This window comes from Schistocerca americana, chromosome 1 (genome assembly GCF_021461395.2).
Source record: "Schistocerca americana isolate TAMUIC-IGC-003095 chromosome 1, iqSchAmer2.1, whole genome shotgun sequence".
Classification (NCBI taxonomy): domain Eukaryota; kingdom Metazoa; phylum Arthropoda; class Insecta; order Orthoptera; family Acrididae; genus Schistocerca; species Schistocerca americana.
The window spans coordinates 1207391660-1207404073 of NC_060119.1; the positions used below are offsets into that span (position 1 = coordinate 1207391660).

Here is a 12414-nt window from a genome sequence, read left to right on the forward strand (position 1 = left end):
GTAAATCGAAGAAAGACGAAAGTAATGAGAAGTAGCAGAAATGAGAGAACTATGAGAAACTTGACATCGGGATTGGTGATCAAGAAGCAGACGAAGTTACGGAATTCTGCTACCTAGGTAGCAAATTAACCCATGACGGACGGAGCAAGGAGGGCAAAAAATAGCAGACTAGCATTGGCAAAAAGTGCACTGCTCGCCAAGAGAGGTCTTTGCTATGAAATATCGGCATTAAGCATTTGAGATGTGGTGCTATAGGAGACTGTTGAAAGTTAGGTAGAATGGTAGGGTAAGGAACGATTCTACGAAGAATCAACAAGGAAAGGAGTACAAGTATATGGGAAGCACCGACAAAAGAAGGAACAGTATGTCAGGACATCTGTTAGAACATCAGGGAATAATATCCATGGTACTAGAGGGAGCTGTAGAAGGTTAAAATTGTACACGAAGACAGGGACTGGAATATATCCAGTAAATAATTGAGGACGTAACTAGTAGACTTTCCCAGCGTGTTAGTATATCAAATTCTTGTCGGGTTTCCAGCCGGATCAAACTATCATCTGAGCACAATATTTCAGTGGTCCACCAGGCCGCCATGATCAGGTGAGATAAAGCTACGCTGCTTTCGCCGATAACTGATTACACTCGCAAATGACTGCACATTTATAAGCATCGGAAGTACAACAGCGCATGCGCTAGATACAGTGCGCACGCGCTCAATCATTCATGCTGCCCCCTGGCGCAAAAAGAGTTGCAGCGCCTCCGGTGGTGAACACTGTTGAGAGAGAGAGAGAGAGAGAGAGAGAGAGAACTGTTGAGGTCTGGTTAAATGATTTACTCGTGTCTTCGTTGACAGGAATCACGATTGCCCGATAGAGCTACAAAGTCAAGCCTTCTCTAATAGGACTCCAGTGTCACAGATTCGATTGGATGATGATGAAGTTTGGTTTATGGGGCGCTCAACTGCGTGGTTATCAGCGCCCGTACAAATTCCCAACCTTTACTCAGTCCAATCTCGCCACTTTCATGAATTACGATGAAATGATGAGGGCAACACAAACACCCAGTCATCTAGAGGCAGGTGAAAATCCCTGACCCCGGCGGGAATCGAACCCGGGACCCCATGCTCGGGAAGCGAGAACGCGACCGCGAGTGATTCGATTGGAACAAACAGGAATAGCGATATCGCCACATGCTGTGTGAAAACCAGAGGTTTATATAAGGAAAACCGAACTACTCTCCATTTCTCTGATACAATGACATGAGCATCCGCTTTCCAGGACAGGCATGACTAATACGCTCTACACTTTTCCAGTTTCACGAAGCATCAGCACTGTTCTTTACGTACAGTCCGCTCCCTTTTTTGTTTTGGAATAATGTAAACATTTTTAAGTGTTAAAACAGACAAAGATGTGTAAGTGATACATGGACATTTCTTTAAGTTTCCTTTCGAATCAGGTACACGTGTAATTACCTCCCAGCTTCACTTCAGTGTTCCGTTTCAGTTCTTTTCTACGATCATCGTTTTTGCGCTGACTCTGTAAAGGACGTGTCGGAAACAGCGGCAAGCACCTCGTAGACACCCGTTCTCCCCGGCGGCACTTCTTCACCTGTGTTAATTAGCTTGCCTAGTTTATTGTTTTACTCTTCTTATTAACGTTCCGGGGCCTTCACCGGGCCCTTTGTGACTGGGACAAATAAGAGACATGACGTGCTGCTCTTCTACGTAATTTGCACGGCAGCCATGCAACGAAGCTGTTAAATATAGCTTCGGAACTGTCCGGGAAGGATTTTTATCGCTGCTGTATCTAATTACCGGAACGGCAGTTTTTCTCTCTAATTAGCGAGGAACATAGCGTTGATCGTAAAACAGTAGGTGGGCAGAAGCGAAGGGAGAGGGAGTGGTTTACACTCTCGCAAGAAACATAAATATAGCTATAATAAAGATGTTTACCACAGCGATGAATCGGAAATATATTCGCCTGACAGAAAGCTTTGTAAAGTAGTATTAATATCTGAAGACTTTTCGCTGGCGACAGTGAATTCTTGCTCGATTGATTTATCGGCCTTAATTTTTTTTCTACTGAACCTTATTGCACAGTGTCATCACACTATATTTGGTAAAGGAATTTTCCAATTTGAAGAAATTCATATAATCACGAATAACTGCTGTTAGTGAATAATACTTTACCGACTGTTTTCGGTGGGAATGGCCATTTTTAATATTCCAATTATTATAATCTGTATATTCTGCCCTCATATCTCTATTTATGTCTTTTCATGACGGTCTTCAGAGAACTTATAATTTCTGCGTCCAGAAAGGTTTGAAGTTTTGACGCCGGAATCCAGTTGCATGTCATCTAGCGGGAAACTTTTGAATAGATGCTGAGCAGTTGCGGCTGGTATGTGCTGAAATAAGCGCGAAGTTGGCGGTTCACGAACTATCTAGATGCTGTGCTCATCCTATCTAGTCGAGTAGAAGGTTTCACATACAGTTCCGTGACAAGGAAGCACATGTCATATCGACAGGATCTTCACAACACATTCACCCAGCTCGTCCGATCTCTCGTTGCTCGGATACTGCTTGTGAAGTTTCTACATGGTCAATATTTGCAATCCTCCACCTCCACTGACCTCGGCAGAATTAAGCATGTACGACGACGTAGAGAAAAACGCAGCAGAATGCTAACTGGCTAGACGACGCGAGGTCACGAGGTGTTACAACGACTGAATAGAATGTTAGCTTTAAAGCACCAATCTGTATATATTGAGATGGTAGTGATATAGTAATATATTCACTGTCTTTGAAAATAAATCCATAAACTTGTGAATAAACTACGTACGGAGAGGGAGTAGATTGAAGTTAACGAGAAGGAGCTCCATCTGGGAAAACAGAAAGTGAGTTTGGAGTTTCACGTCCCGTCGACGACGAGGTCATTAGAGACGGAGCACTAGCTCTGATTAGGGAAGGATGAGGAAGGATATGGGCCGTCCTCCTTCAAACGTAGCGTCCCGGCATTTGCTTTAAGCAATGTCGGTAAATCATGGAAAACCTAAATCTGGATGGCCGGACGTGGATTTGAACCACCGTCCTCCCGAATGCGAGTCCCATCGCCACCTAGGTATCGTTCTCAGAGGAGGCAACGTAAGAGGTCGCGTCCTTTTCAAGAGAGCCATCTGTGCATTTTGCTTAGATCCTTTGAAGATCACAGCACACCTAAATCTGGAGAGCCAGAGGTGCATTTCATCCTACAGGAAGAAAGAACATATCACAGACTACGAAGGGATTTTAGAAACTAACTTACGCTTGCAGTCCGAGGCTAAGACCATTGCCACACACAACTCACGGTGTGGATATGAAGTGGCGCGGCAACTCGACAGGTATTCATAAGTTGAAGTCTCCGGCAGTTGTTGGAAAACGTCTAAATTACACACATATTCACCGCATGGTGTATGGACCAAATGCAATGTTGCATCCTCACGTAGCGAAATTGTGCCAATATTTTGACCATGGCCGGAGCCGTGGGTGACGGTGATCGGGAAGGAAGGTCACCGACATCGACCACAAAAGACAGCCAATCGGGGAGCTAATCAGCTGATTAGCTGCAGGGGCAGATTTTGCAACGATGATGACGTTCACACAGCGGTTATGAGCGGATTTCTATCGTCGAACAGTAGAACGTTCCATGCGTTGTTTAAAGAGACTTTGTGACTATGTTGAAAAGTGGCCTGCCATAATAATAAGTACCTTATCCTTTGAAATCCCTTTCGTAGTCTCGAGTGTACTAATCGCTGTTACAGGTGCCTAATAACGAGACAATAACAGAAACAACAGGTGCTGATTAATTTGCTGAATGTTCGGCAACGCAGTCTTACCAGTTGCAGAAGACAAGATGCTACCTAGTAGTGCGAAGCCAGGACTATCCTCTACAGTGCCGCGCCTCTGGCAAAAAATTGCATCTTAAAACGAGAGTAGCCCTCACACCTTCCTCGCTCTTCGGGAACGCTCAGAAATCTCAATCGAAGGTCGCTTACGGCTTCGGGTCTCTCCGCCTGCAGGTCTTCGAGACCACCTCTATTCCCCCTGCAGTGACTAAGCCTTCTTTTTTACCGGCGGTCAGTCATTAATTTCCGGCCTGACGCATAAACTGACTTAAAGACCCCTCGCGCCGCGTGTACGAACCGGTTGTATACATTCCGTTAATTGGAACATTCGTCATGCGGTGCTGGGCCATTGTAAATTAGGGTATCAATGTCACACGCCGGCACACGTTAAGCGCCTGGAGATTTAAAACGGATGTGTGGGAGTCGGCACTAAGCAGCGGCTCTTCTCCTTTTGACTACTCTTCCTCCTATTATCATGGCTGTGAGACGACATGTCGAGTCGCAGAGAGATAAGGACACTGTACACGGGTGAAAGCTCCGGGGTGCGAAATAATGAACAGAGAAATGCTGTCAAGACAATGGCACATAAATTGTCTCCAGCCATTTCCCATCGCTTTGCCACGTGTTGCATGTGACAGCTCGCAACCTGCCCGACCAAAGGAGAGTTGCTGATGATAAGTCAGAGGAAATGCGATACGCGTGCGCTATAAGGCAAACAAAACGCAAACTACTTAATAATACTTTCAATTTCTAGTCTTGAGATAATAAATTTAAGCGTCCCTGGTACACAACTAGGGTACATTTTTTTTTTTTTTGGACGCTCACGCTCAGACTGGCAGAGGTGTAACTGCCTCCTGCTCGGATATGGCCGTATTACAACGTCAAATATATTTGACTAACCTTTTATAAAAGGTGCTATCATGCTCCAGATGTTATAAAAAAGGTATGATAGAAGCACTCGAGTACACCATCAAATATTTTATGAAAGGCTTTTTTAACAAGCTGTTTGACTGTGTAATACGGGCCTTAGAGAAATACGACAACCTGTCTTCAACGTTCAGAGTCTCTAGAAGTGTTTACACTGTAAGATTTTGCCAAGTCAGAAAACGAAACGTGTCCTTAGGTAATGAATGTCATCACGTTCTCTTGAAGCATAGACAGTTACATAATACTGGAAAAATCTTTTAAGTAGTTTCTTTGAGCTCCTTCTATTAAAGGATAAAAAGCTTTTAATAACCAAGGCTTCATCACAGTAGTTCTCTCTTAGAAGAACAGAATATTTGTCCTACATGTGCTTTGTTAAAACATGCGAAGGGTAAACCCGCTACACTAGTGCAACGAAGCTAGAAAGAAAAAGGAAAAGGAACAGAGAAGTAATTGCGTAACTGTGTTCGTTAAGTTCCAGTGTTGGTTACCTGGTTAACGTTATGCTCTTCTTTAATTATGGAGGAAAGGAGGGAGTTTAGTGTCATTGGAGATGACACAAAAACTATGACAGGACAAGCATGGCGAACAAAATCCACTGTGCCATTTTTGAAATGAGCGATTTAAACATCCGCTTTGATTCAGAGGCAGCACAGAAAACCTTAACACGGATAGTCGAAAGAGATTTGAATATCGCTCCTTGTGAATAGCGGTTTACAGGGTTAATCTGTGGCACATAGGTGGAACTTGTATGAAAGATTCACGTGTGTTCGTAACAGGCAGATCTCGCGCAAGCGAGCTTTCCTGTACCAGTTATGTTTCCGTAACTATTCAGTGTGCACGGGACGATGGTTTCTGAAACAGTTTGGTGGCAAATTTCTCAGCTGATCTCCGAAGTAAGGAACTGCGGCTTCCTGAAGTTCCCTGTTTCCAACAGATGAAAAAAGCCTTGTACAACGGGAAAAAATCGCGATGACCGTAGTGCAATAAGAGAAAGAATCACGACATCTACGTAGAAGCAATGATTAATGCAGTACAACAGAGCGTTATCCATAGACGCGCATTTACAGTACGAGGGACATAATTGCCGTCTGAAATACCCACATCTCTAAGAAATACAGCACCTAGTCACAACACAGTAGTCTGAAAAAGCTATTACGAGAGATGTAGGTGGTCATCTGCTGGAAGGACTGTTGTAACTTGTGTCATTTAAACAGCGAGTTAGCGCAAATTTGGTCGAGTGTGAGGCGACGTGTTAAAACGCGGCTGTGAAACGTTATGGAGCGTGTAGGCGCTGAATGGCAGCGAGACTGGACGAGTAAGAGGGAAGCGGAGCGGCGCATTAAATTTAAACAGCCGCCGCAAACGCGATGTTTGACGTGCCGGCGCGCCGCTGCCCGCATATGACGGCCGTGATTTATCGGGCGGGCGCCGATGCGGAATGCCTTTGCGGCCGCTGTTGCCCACCGAGCCGGTCAGCCAACGGATCGCGCCGTCAACTCGACTCCACCCCACCTGGCGACGAGGATGAGCGCTATTACACGATGGTCGATCAGAGACGACGAACTGGCTGTAATAACTACGGAGACAAGAAAGGAAAAAAATTTGCCAGTGACTTTCTGATGGGAGTGGCGAAGGACTTGAAAGATTAGTTGAACGGAATGGATCGTGGTTTGGAAACAGGTTGCAAGATGAGCAGCAGCAAAAGTAAAACAAAGGTAATGGGGTGCAGTGGAACTAAGTCAGATGATGCTGAGAGATGATGTTTGCTATTTGGAGGGGTATAATAAATGACGGCGGCAGACGCAAAGTGAGCAGGAAAAGCGTTTCCGAAAGAGGGAGATCTGGTAACACTGAATATAAAAGTAAGTGTTTGGAACCTTTTCATGAAGGGTATGAAGTATAGCCTTATACGGAAGTCAAACGTAAACCATAAATGGTACTGAAACGAAGAGAATTTGGTTCTGCAGAAAAAAGCTGAAGGGCAGATAGGTGGACAGAGCAACTAGTGAAGAGCTAAACGAATAGAAGTGCTCCAGAAGGGATAGGATGGTAAGACGCGTCCTGACGCATCAAGGAGTAGACAATTTGGTAATGGAGGGATGCGTGGACTGAAAAAAAAAAATTGTATTGGAAGGCTAAAGTTTAAATATGGATGTAGTTTTCAGTAGTTGTATTGTATTGTATGTTAACCTGGGGTCCTAGGAACGACGGAGAGGCTCCGCCCCCGCCGAAGCCGCAGTGGTCCACAACCCCACGACGACTACCGCAGTCCACTTCACCCCTCCGCCGCCCCACACCGAACCCGGGGTTATTGTGCGGTTCGCCCCCCCCCCCCCCCCTCCCCCCAGGAACGTCTCACACCAGACGAGTGTAACCCCTATGTTTGCGTGGTAGAGTAATGGTGGTGTACGCGTACTTGGAGAACTTGTTTGCGCATCAATCGCCGACATAGTGTAACTGAGGCGGAATATGGGGAACAGCCCGCATTCGTCGTGGCAGATGGAAAACCGCCTAAAAACCATCCACACACTGGCCGGCTCACCGGACCTCGATACAAGTTTTCAGTAGTTAGTAGGGATGAAGAAGCTTACATATCTTAAGACAAGGGCCAGTTCTGATCACTTTTCAACACAAGCGACGTATCAATTGGGTACACCGCCTTCCCTCCCCAATTTTTTTTTTTTTTTTATTTAGCAAAAGCGATGTTTCGTTTCGCCCCCAACCTCTCCCCCTTCTCTCCCTCACTCATTCATTGGTTGCCATTTCTTGACTCATCGTAAGGTGTTTGAAAAGAAATTTAAATCTAGTTAGCGTGAAAATGGGTTGTTTTCGCTACTAATTATGATAGAAGGGACGTCTCTGGCGCCCCTCTCAGTTGGCGCCACAAGCGATTACTTGTAATGCTTAGACCTTAACACGACTCTCATTACCGGTGAGGACGATAACAACAGTTAATACGGACAAGAAGAAGTTGTACTTACTGTTCCATTTTTTCAGTTTCGGAAACACAGATCGCACACTACATCTTATCAGGCTACACCAGCGCACAATCCCCGGCGTTTCGAAGAGTTCAACGAAGGAGACATTTTTGTTTTCATTCATTACGCCGGTGCAATGTTAACGAATTCAGCTGCATACTCCACGTGTGGCCGATCCCTCTATGCCAGAACCGGTAACTACAAACGTCAATGAACCAAGACCGATGGTTGAGTTTGCAAACGAGTCGTGCATAAAGAGTCGGTGGTCTTAACCGAATTATCGGTTCCTTAATTTGTCTGTAGCGGGTTATGCGACCCTTGAGACATAAGGAAATGTGTCGATAGGGATACATCTGGGTTGAATACTTTAAAAGTGTTACACCTGCTTTGATGCTACCATCGATTGTGCCATTCGGGACCCGCTGTTTGACGAACGGGGCCCGGAATGCGGAGTGGGACGCGGAAATAATTAGAGCTGGCTGAGCGGAGACTAGCGGCTCGGAGCGGCGTCTCCGGCTGCCGGCATCGGTTTTACCTGTTTCACGCGGCTGCGCGCAGGCAGGATGCACGGCTCGACAACGCCAAGCCGCCGGCCCTGCTCCGTTCGTCGACCCTGCGATAAGGGAAAGCGCCGGCACCGCGGACGGTGCCCACGCGCTCGTCGCCAAGAATCTGTCAACTACATCGTCTCTTTAAGTATCAGCAATAATTCCTTAGATGGTGTCAAAAGATTTTTTTGTTGTTGGACCATCTCTTTTTGGTAGCATTCACTGCATCGCTGCCGGCCAAAGTGGCCGAGTGGTTCTAGGCGCTACAGTCTGGAACCGCGCGACCGCTACGGTCGGAGGTTCGAATCCTGCCTCGGCCATGGATGTGTGTGATGTCCTTAGGTTAGTTAGCTTTAAGTAGTTCTAAGTTCTAGGGGACTGATGACCTCAGAAGTTAAGTCCCATAGTGATCAGAGCCATTTGAACTGCACCCCTCTGTCTTGTCGGGGAAATCTTCGTTCCGTTTACGCCAGAGTTCCATGCGTAAAATGGATAGGAACAGATCGAAAGAATTTGCGTAATGTTTGTTATAGAAAATCTATCACTGAAGCTAAAAGAGAGAGAGAGGAGCCCTAAATTTTGTAACACGTATTGGGATAAGAACGATGAGTACAGGGGAGGAAGCAAAAGAAACTGAAAAAAAAATGTATCTCCGTCAGTAACCACATCATCAGCAGTATAAACTCGACCGAATAATCATCATACGCAGTTACAGGATTGTATTAATCAAAGTTGCCAAATTAGGCGTATCTTCAAAACTCTGTTTGTTTATTGCAGTTACTCAAGAGGCTCGTTTCAGAACAGAAGACCATTTTTTAAGCGTTAACAAGTCTCTGACGGAACTTCAGCGCTAATACAGTTTCAAAATAGTGGACGAAACTCTGTGTTCATTTGAAACCTAACAAGGTAACTCACAACAAAAGGATAATCAGGACCGAAATGAGGTGAACATCGACCGTAATATCATCTGTATTTTTTGTGGCATTACAGATCTAGATTTCAATTGACATGCAGCTATCATCAGTGCGTTTTAAGAAGCCGTGCAGACTGAACGTAATTGTAATGACTCACGTTATAATTACGCTCAGTCTGCTTATAACACACTGATGACAGTTGCACTGTCAGTTGAAATCTAGATCTGCAATGCGATAAAAAAAGACAGATGATATTACGGCTCCAGAATGATTTTTCACTCTGCAGCGGAGTGTGCGCTGATATGAAACTTCCTGACAGATTAAAACTGTGTGCCCGACCGAGACTCGAACTCGGGACCTCTGCCTTTCGCGGGCAAGTGCTCTACCAACTGAGCTACCGAAGCACGACTCACGGCCGGTACTCACAGCTTTACTTCTGCCAGTACCTCGTCTCCTACCTTCCAAACTTTACAGAAGCTCTCCTGCGCAGGAGAGCTTCTGTAAAGTTTGGAAGGTAGGAGACGAGGTACTGGCAGAAGTAAAGCTGTGAGTACCGGCCGTGAGTCGTGCTTCGGTAGCTCAGTTGGTAGAGCACTTGCCCGCGAAAGGCAAAGGTCCCGAGTTCGAGTCTCGGTCGGGCGCACAGTTTTAATCTGTCAGGAAGTTTGATATTACGGCTGTTGCTGACCTCCTTTCTCTCCTGGACTGTATCACGGCCGTGGGGCACAATTCCCATGGAAACCAACAGGGGACAAAAAAATGTTCACATGTGTGTGAATTCCTAAGGGACCAAACTGCTTAGGTCATCGGTCCCTAGACTTAAACTAACTTCGCAGGCGCACACGCACGCGCACACACACACACACACACACACACACACACACACACACACACACACGAAGGGAGAACTCGAACCTCCGGTGGGAGTGAAACGTCCTGGCAGATAAGAACTGTGTGAAGGACCGAGACTCGAACTAAGCTTCTGGCAATGTGTGGACAGATGCAAATCCTCGAGCAATCATGAGGACAAGGCATTCCTCGAGCAATCACGGGGACAAGGCATCAGTATCACTGTGTGGGAAGGAACTGTCGGTGGAGAACTCGTAGGGTTAAATGTTATCAAACGAATTAACAGGTTTTATGTATCACCGATTTCAGCGCGATGACTTACCAGTCGTATTGGAGAACGTGAACCTTACAGAAAGGCGACTGTGGCACCTCCCCATTTTCTGCGGATAGTGCGACACTACCTCACCGCAACGTTTCATGGGCGATGAACTGGTAGAGAAGGCTCGTTCACTGTATCTGGATCCGATCGATTACTGGCGAGTGCCCAACCCAAGACAATGTGCAGACATTATAGACGAATGGAGCCAGTTGTGTTTGAAAGGGACCGAAATGCGCTACGGAAAAGCGCTGAGGAGTGTGTGCCAACAATATGCAGCACTATCTATAGTGCCTTCTTTATAGACAGCTGCGTGTCACGCATTTCATAGAATAAAAGGTGATGATCGATCGCATTGAATGGCCAGGTGTCGTCCCCCCGCCCCATCTGTGGACGTCAGCCGCCGAGTTCAGTCTTTTCAGTTGACGCCGCAATGGGCGACTTGCGTATCGGTGATGATGAAGACAACCCAACACACACGATCCTCGAGCGGAGAAAATCTGCCACCACGGCGGGAATAGAACCCGGGTCCGCCGCATGATCATCTGCTGCGAGCTTGCAGGGCCGGCCGGTGTGGCCGAGCTATTCTAGGCGCTTCAGTCTGGAAACGCGCGACCGCTACGGTCGCAGGTTCGAATCCTGCCTGGGGCATTGATGTGTGTGATGCCCTTGGGTTAGTTAGGTTCAAGTAGTTCTAAGTTCTAGGGGACTGATGACCTCAGAAGTTAAGTCCCATAGTGCTCAGAGCCATTTGAACCAAGCTTGCAGCGAACAGTAATTCTGATGCGCCATACCTTGCAGCGTATACAGACTGTACTCTGTAGCACGCGACTCCCCTTCCCCCCGCTGCCTTTCACACGCCTCGCACTTAGTTCCTACTGCGACCACAGTCAGAAAATTCGTCGGACGAATTATAAAAGCACCCATCTCATATTCCGTGACCAAAACAAAGCACCGTTTCGCTGCAGACTCGCGCAACACGTACGAAGAGCTTCGCAGGCAATTAAGCGGGAGCGGAAGGCAGGGCCGAGCGCCGGCTCGCCGGAACAGAGAAGCTACGCAGAGTCGCGGGTGTGGGCGGCGCGCGGCGTACATCGGAAATGACAGCCGCAGGAGGCGTAAACTAATTAGGGGCCGGCTCGTTTAATTACGGCCGCGGGTAATTAATGGGCGCGTCGCCACTAAGCAGGCCCGCCTTATTGAGACGGCGAGGCAGCGCGACGCCGGGGGCAGCGGCGGCGGCAGCCGCTCGACTATTTATACGAGCGCCGCGCCGGGCACTGCCCCCCGGAAGGCTAGGCGGCGGCGACGGCGGCGTTGCATCGCAACACGCACCGCTCTCCCGGCACTCGACTACCAACGGCAAAGGCTGCCAACATACGATCGTGTGGGGTATTCTCGCAAATATGTTGTTAGGTCGACGAATATTTCGTAAGTAGTAACCCCAAGACCGAAAATGGACGGTGAATGTTCCACAGAAAATGAAGAAACAAGGGATGCGCGCCAAGGAAGCGTTATATAAGATTTGTAATGTTCTCAATAGACCTACACATAAAAGATTCATCAGACTACATCAACAGCACTATAAGCTACATAACGTGGGTAGGAAAGTATCCTCAGTGGACGACCGTACGGAATTTTAGGAAGACTTGGGCAAAACTTCCACTTGGTGTAATGAATGCACTTCTCTTGAAATGTGCATCAACGATGAGACTAGTAAAAAAACAGTATCTGCTAAAGAAAATCGAATACAAGACAGTAGTGTGACCAATTGTATTGTTGCAATGTTTAGAGTCGTCATTGACATCGAACGAGTTCAGAGACGCGCTGATATTTTTATTTATTTTGCAAGTCTAGTTCCCTAGGACCAAATTGAGGACCAAATCTGCATACCTATACAGCCTGTCAGTACGTAGAATTAACGTCAGGTAAGTAATATATAAAATAAATTTTCGCGACTCCTATGAACACATCAAACTGCGAGTATATATTAGCATTAT

The 12414-nt window shown here is 46.6% G+C and overlaps 1 protein-coding gene and 1 non-coding gene across 5 annotated transcripts in view; one reads left to right on the top strand and one right to left on the bottom strand.

Moving 5' to 3' along the window:
* Positions 1 to 12414, bottom strand: part of LOC124619808 (fibrosin-1-like protein) — a 733239-nt gene that overhangs the window by 528147 nt on the left and 192678 nt on the right. The gene's annotated exons all lie outside the window — the stretch shown is intronic.
* Trnas-cga lies at positions 9818 to 9892 on the top strand. The gene has a single exon. It is a non-coding gene; the product is annotated as a tRNA-Ser (tRNA).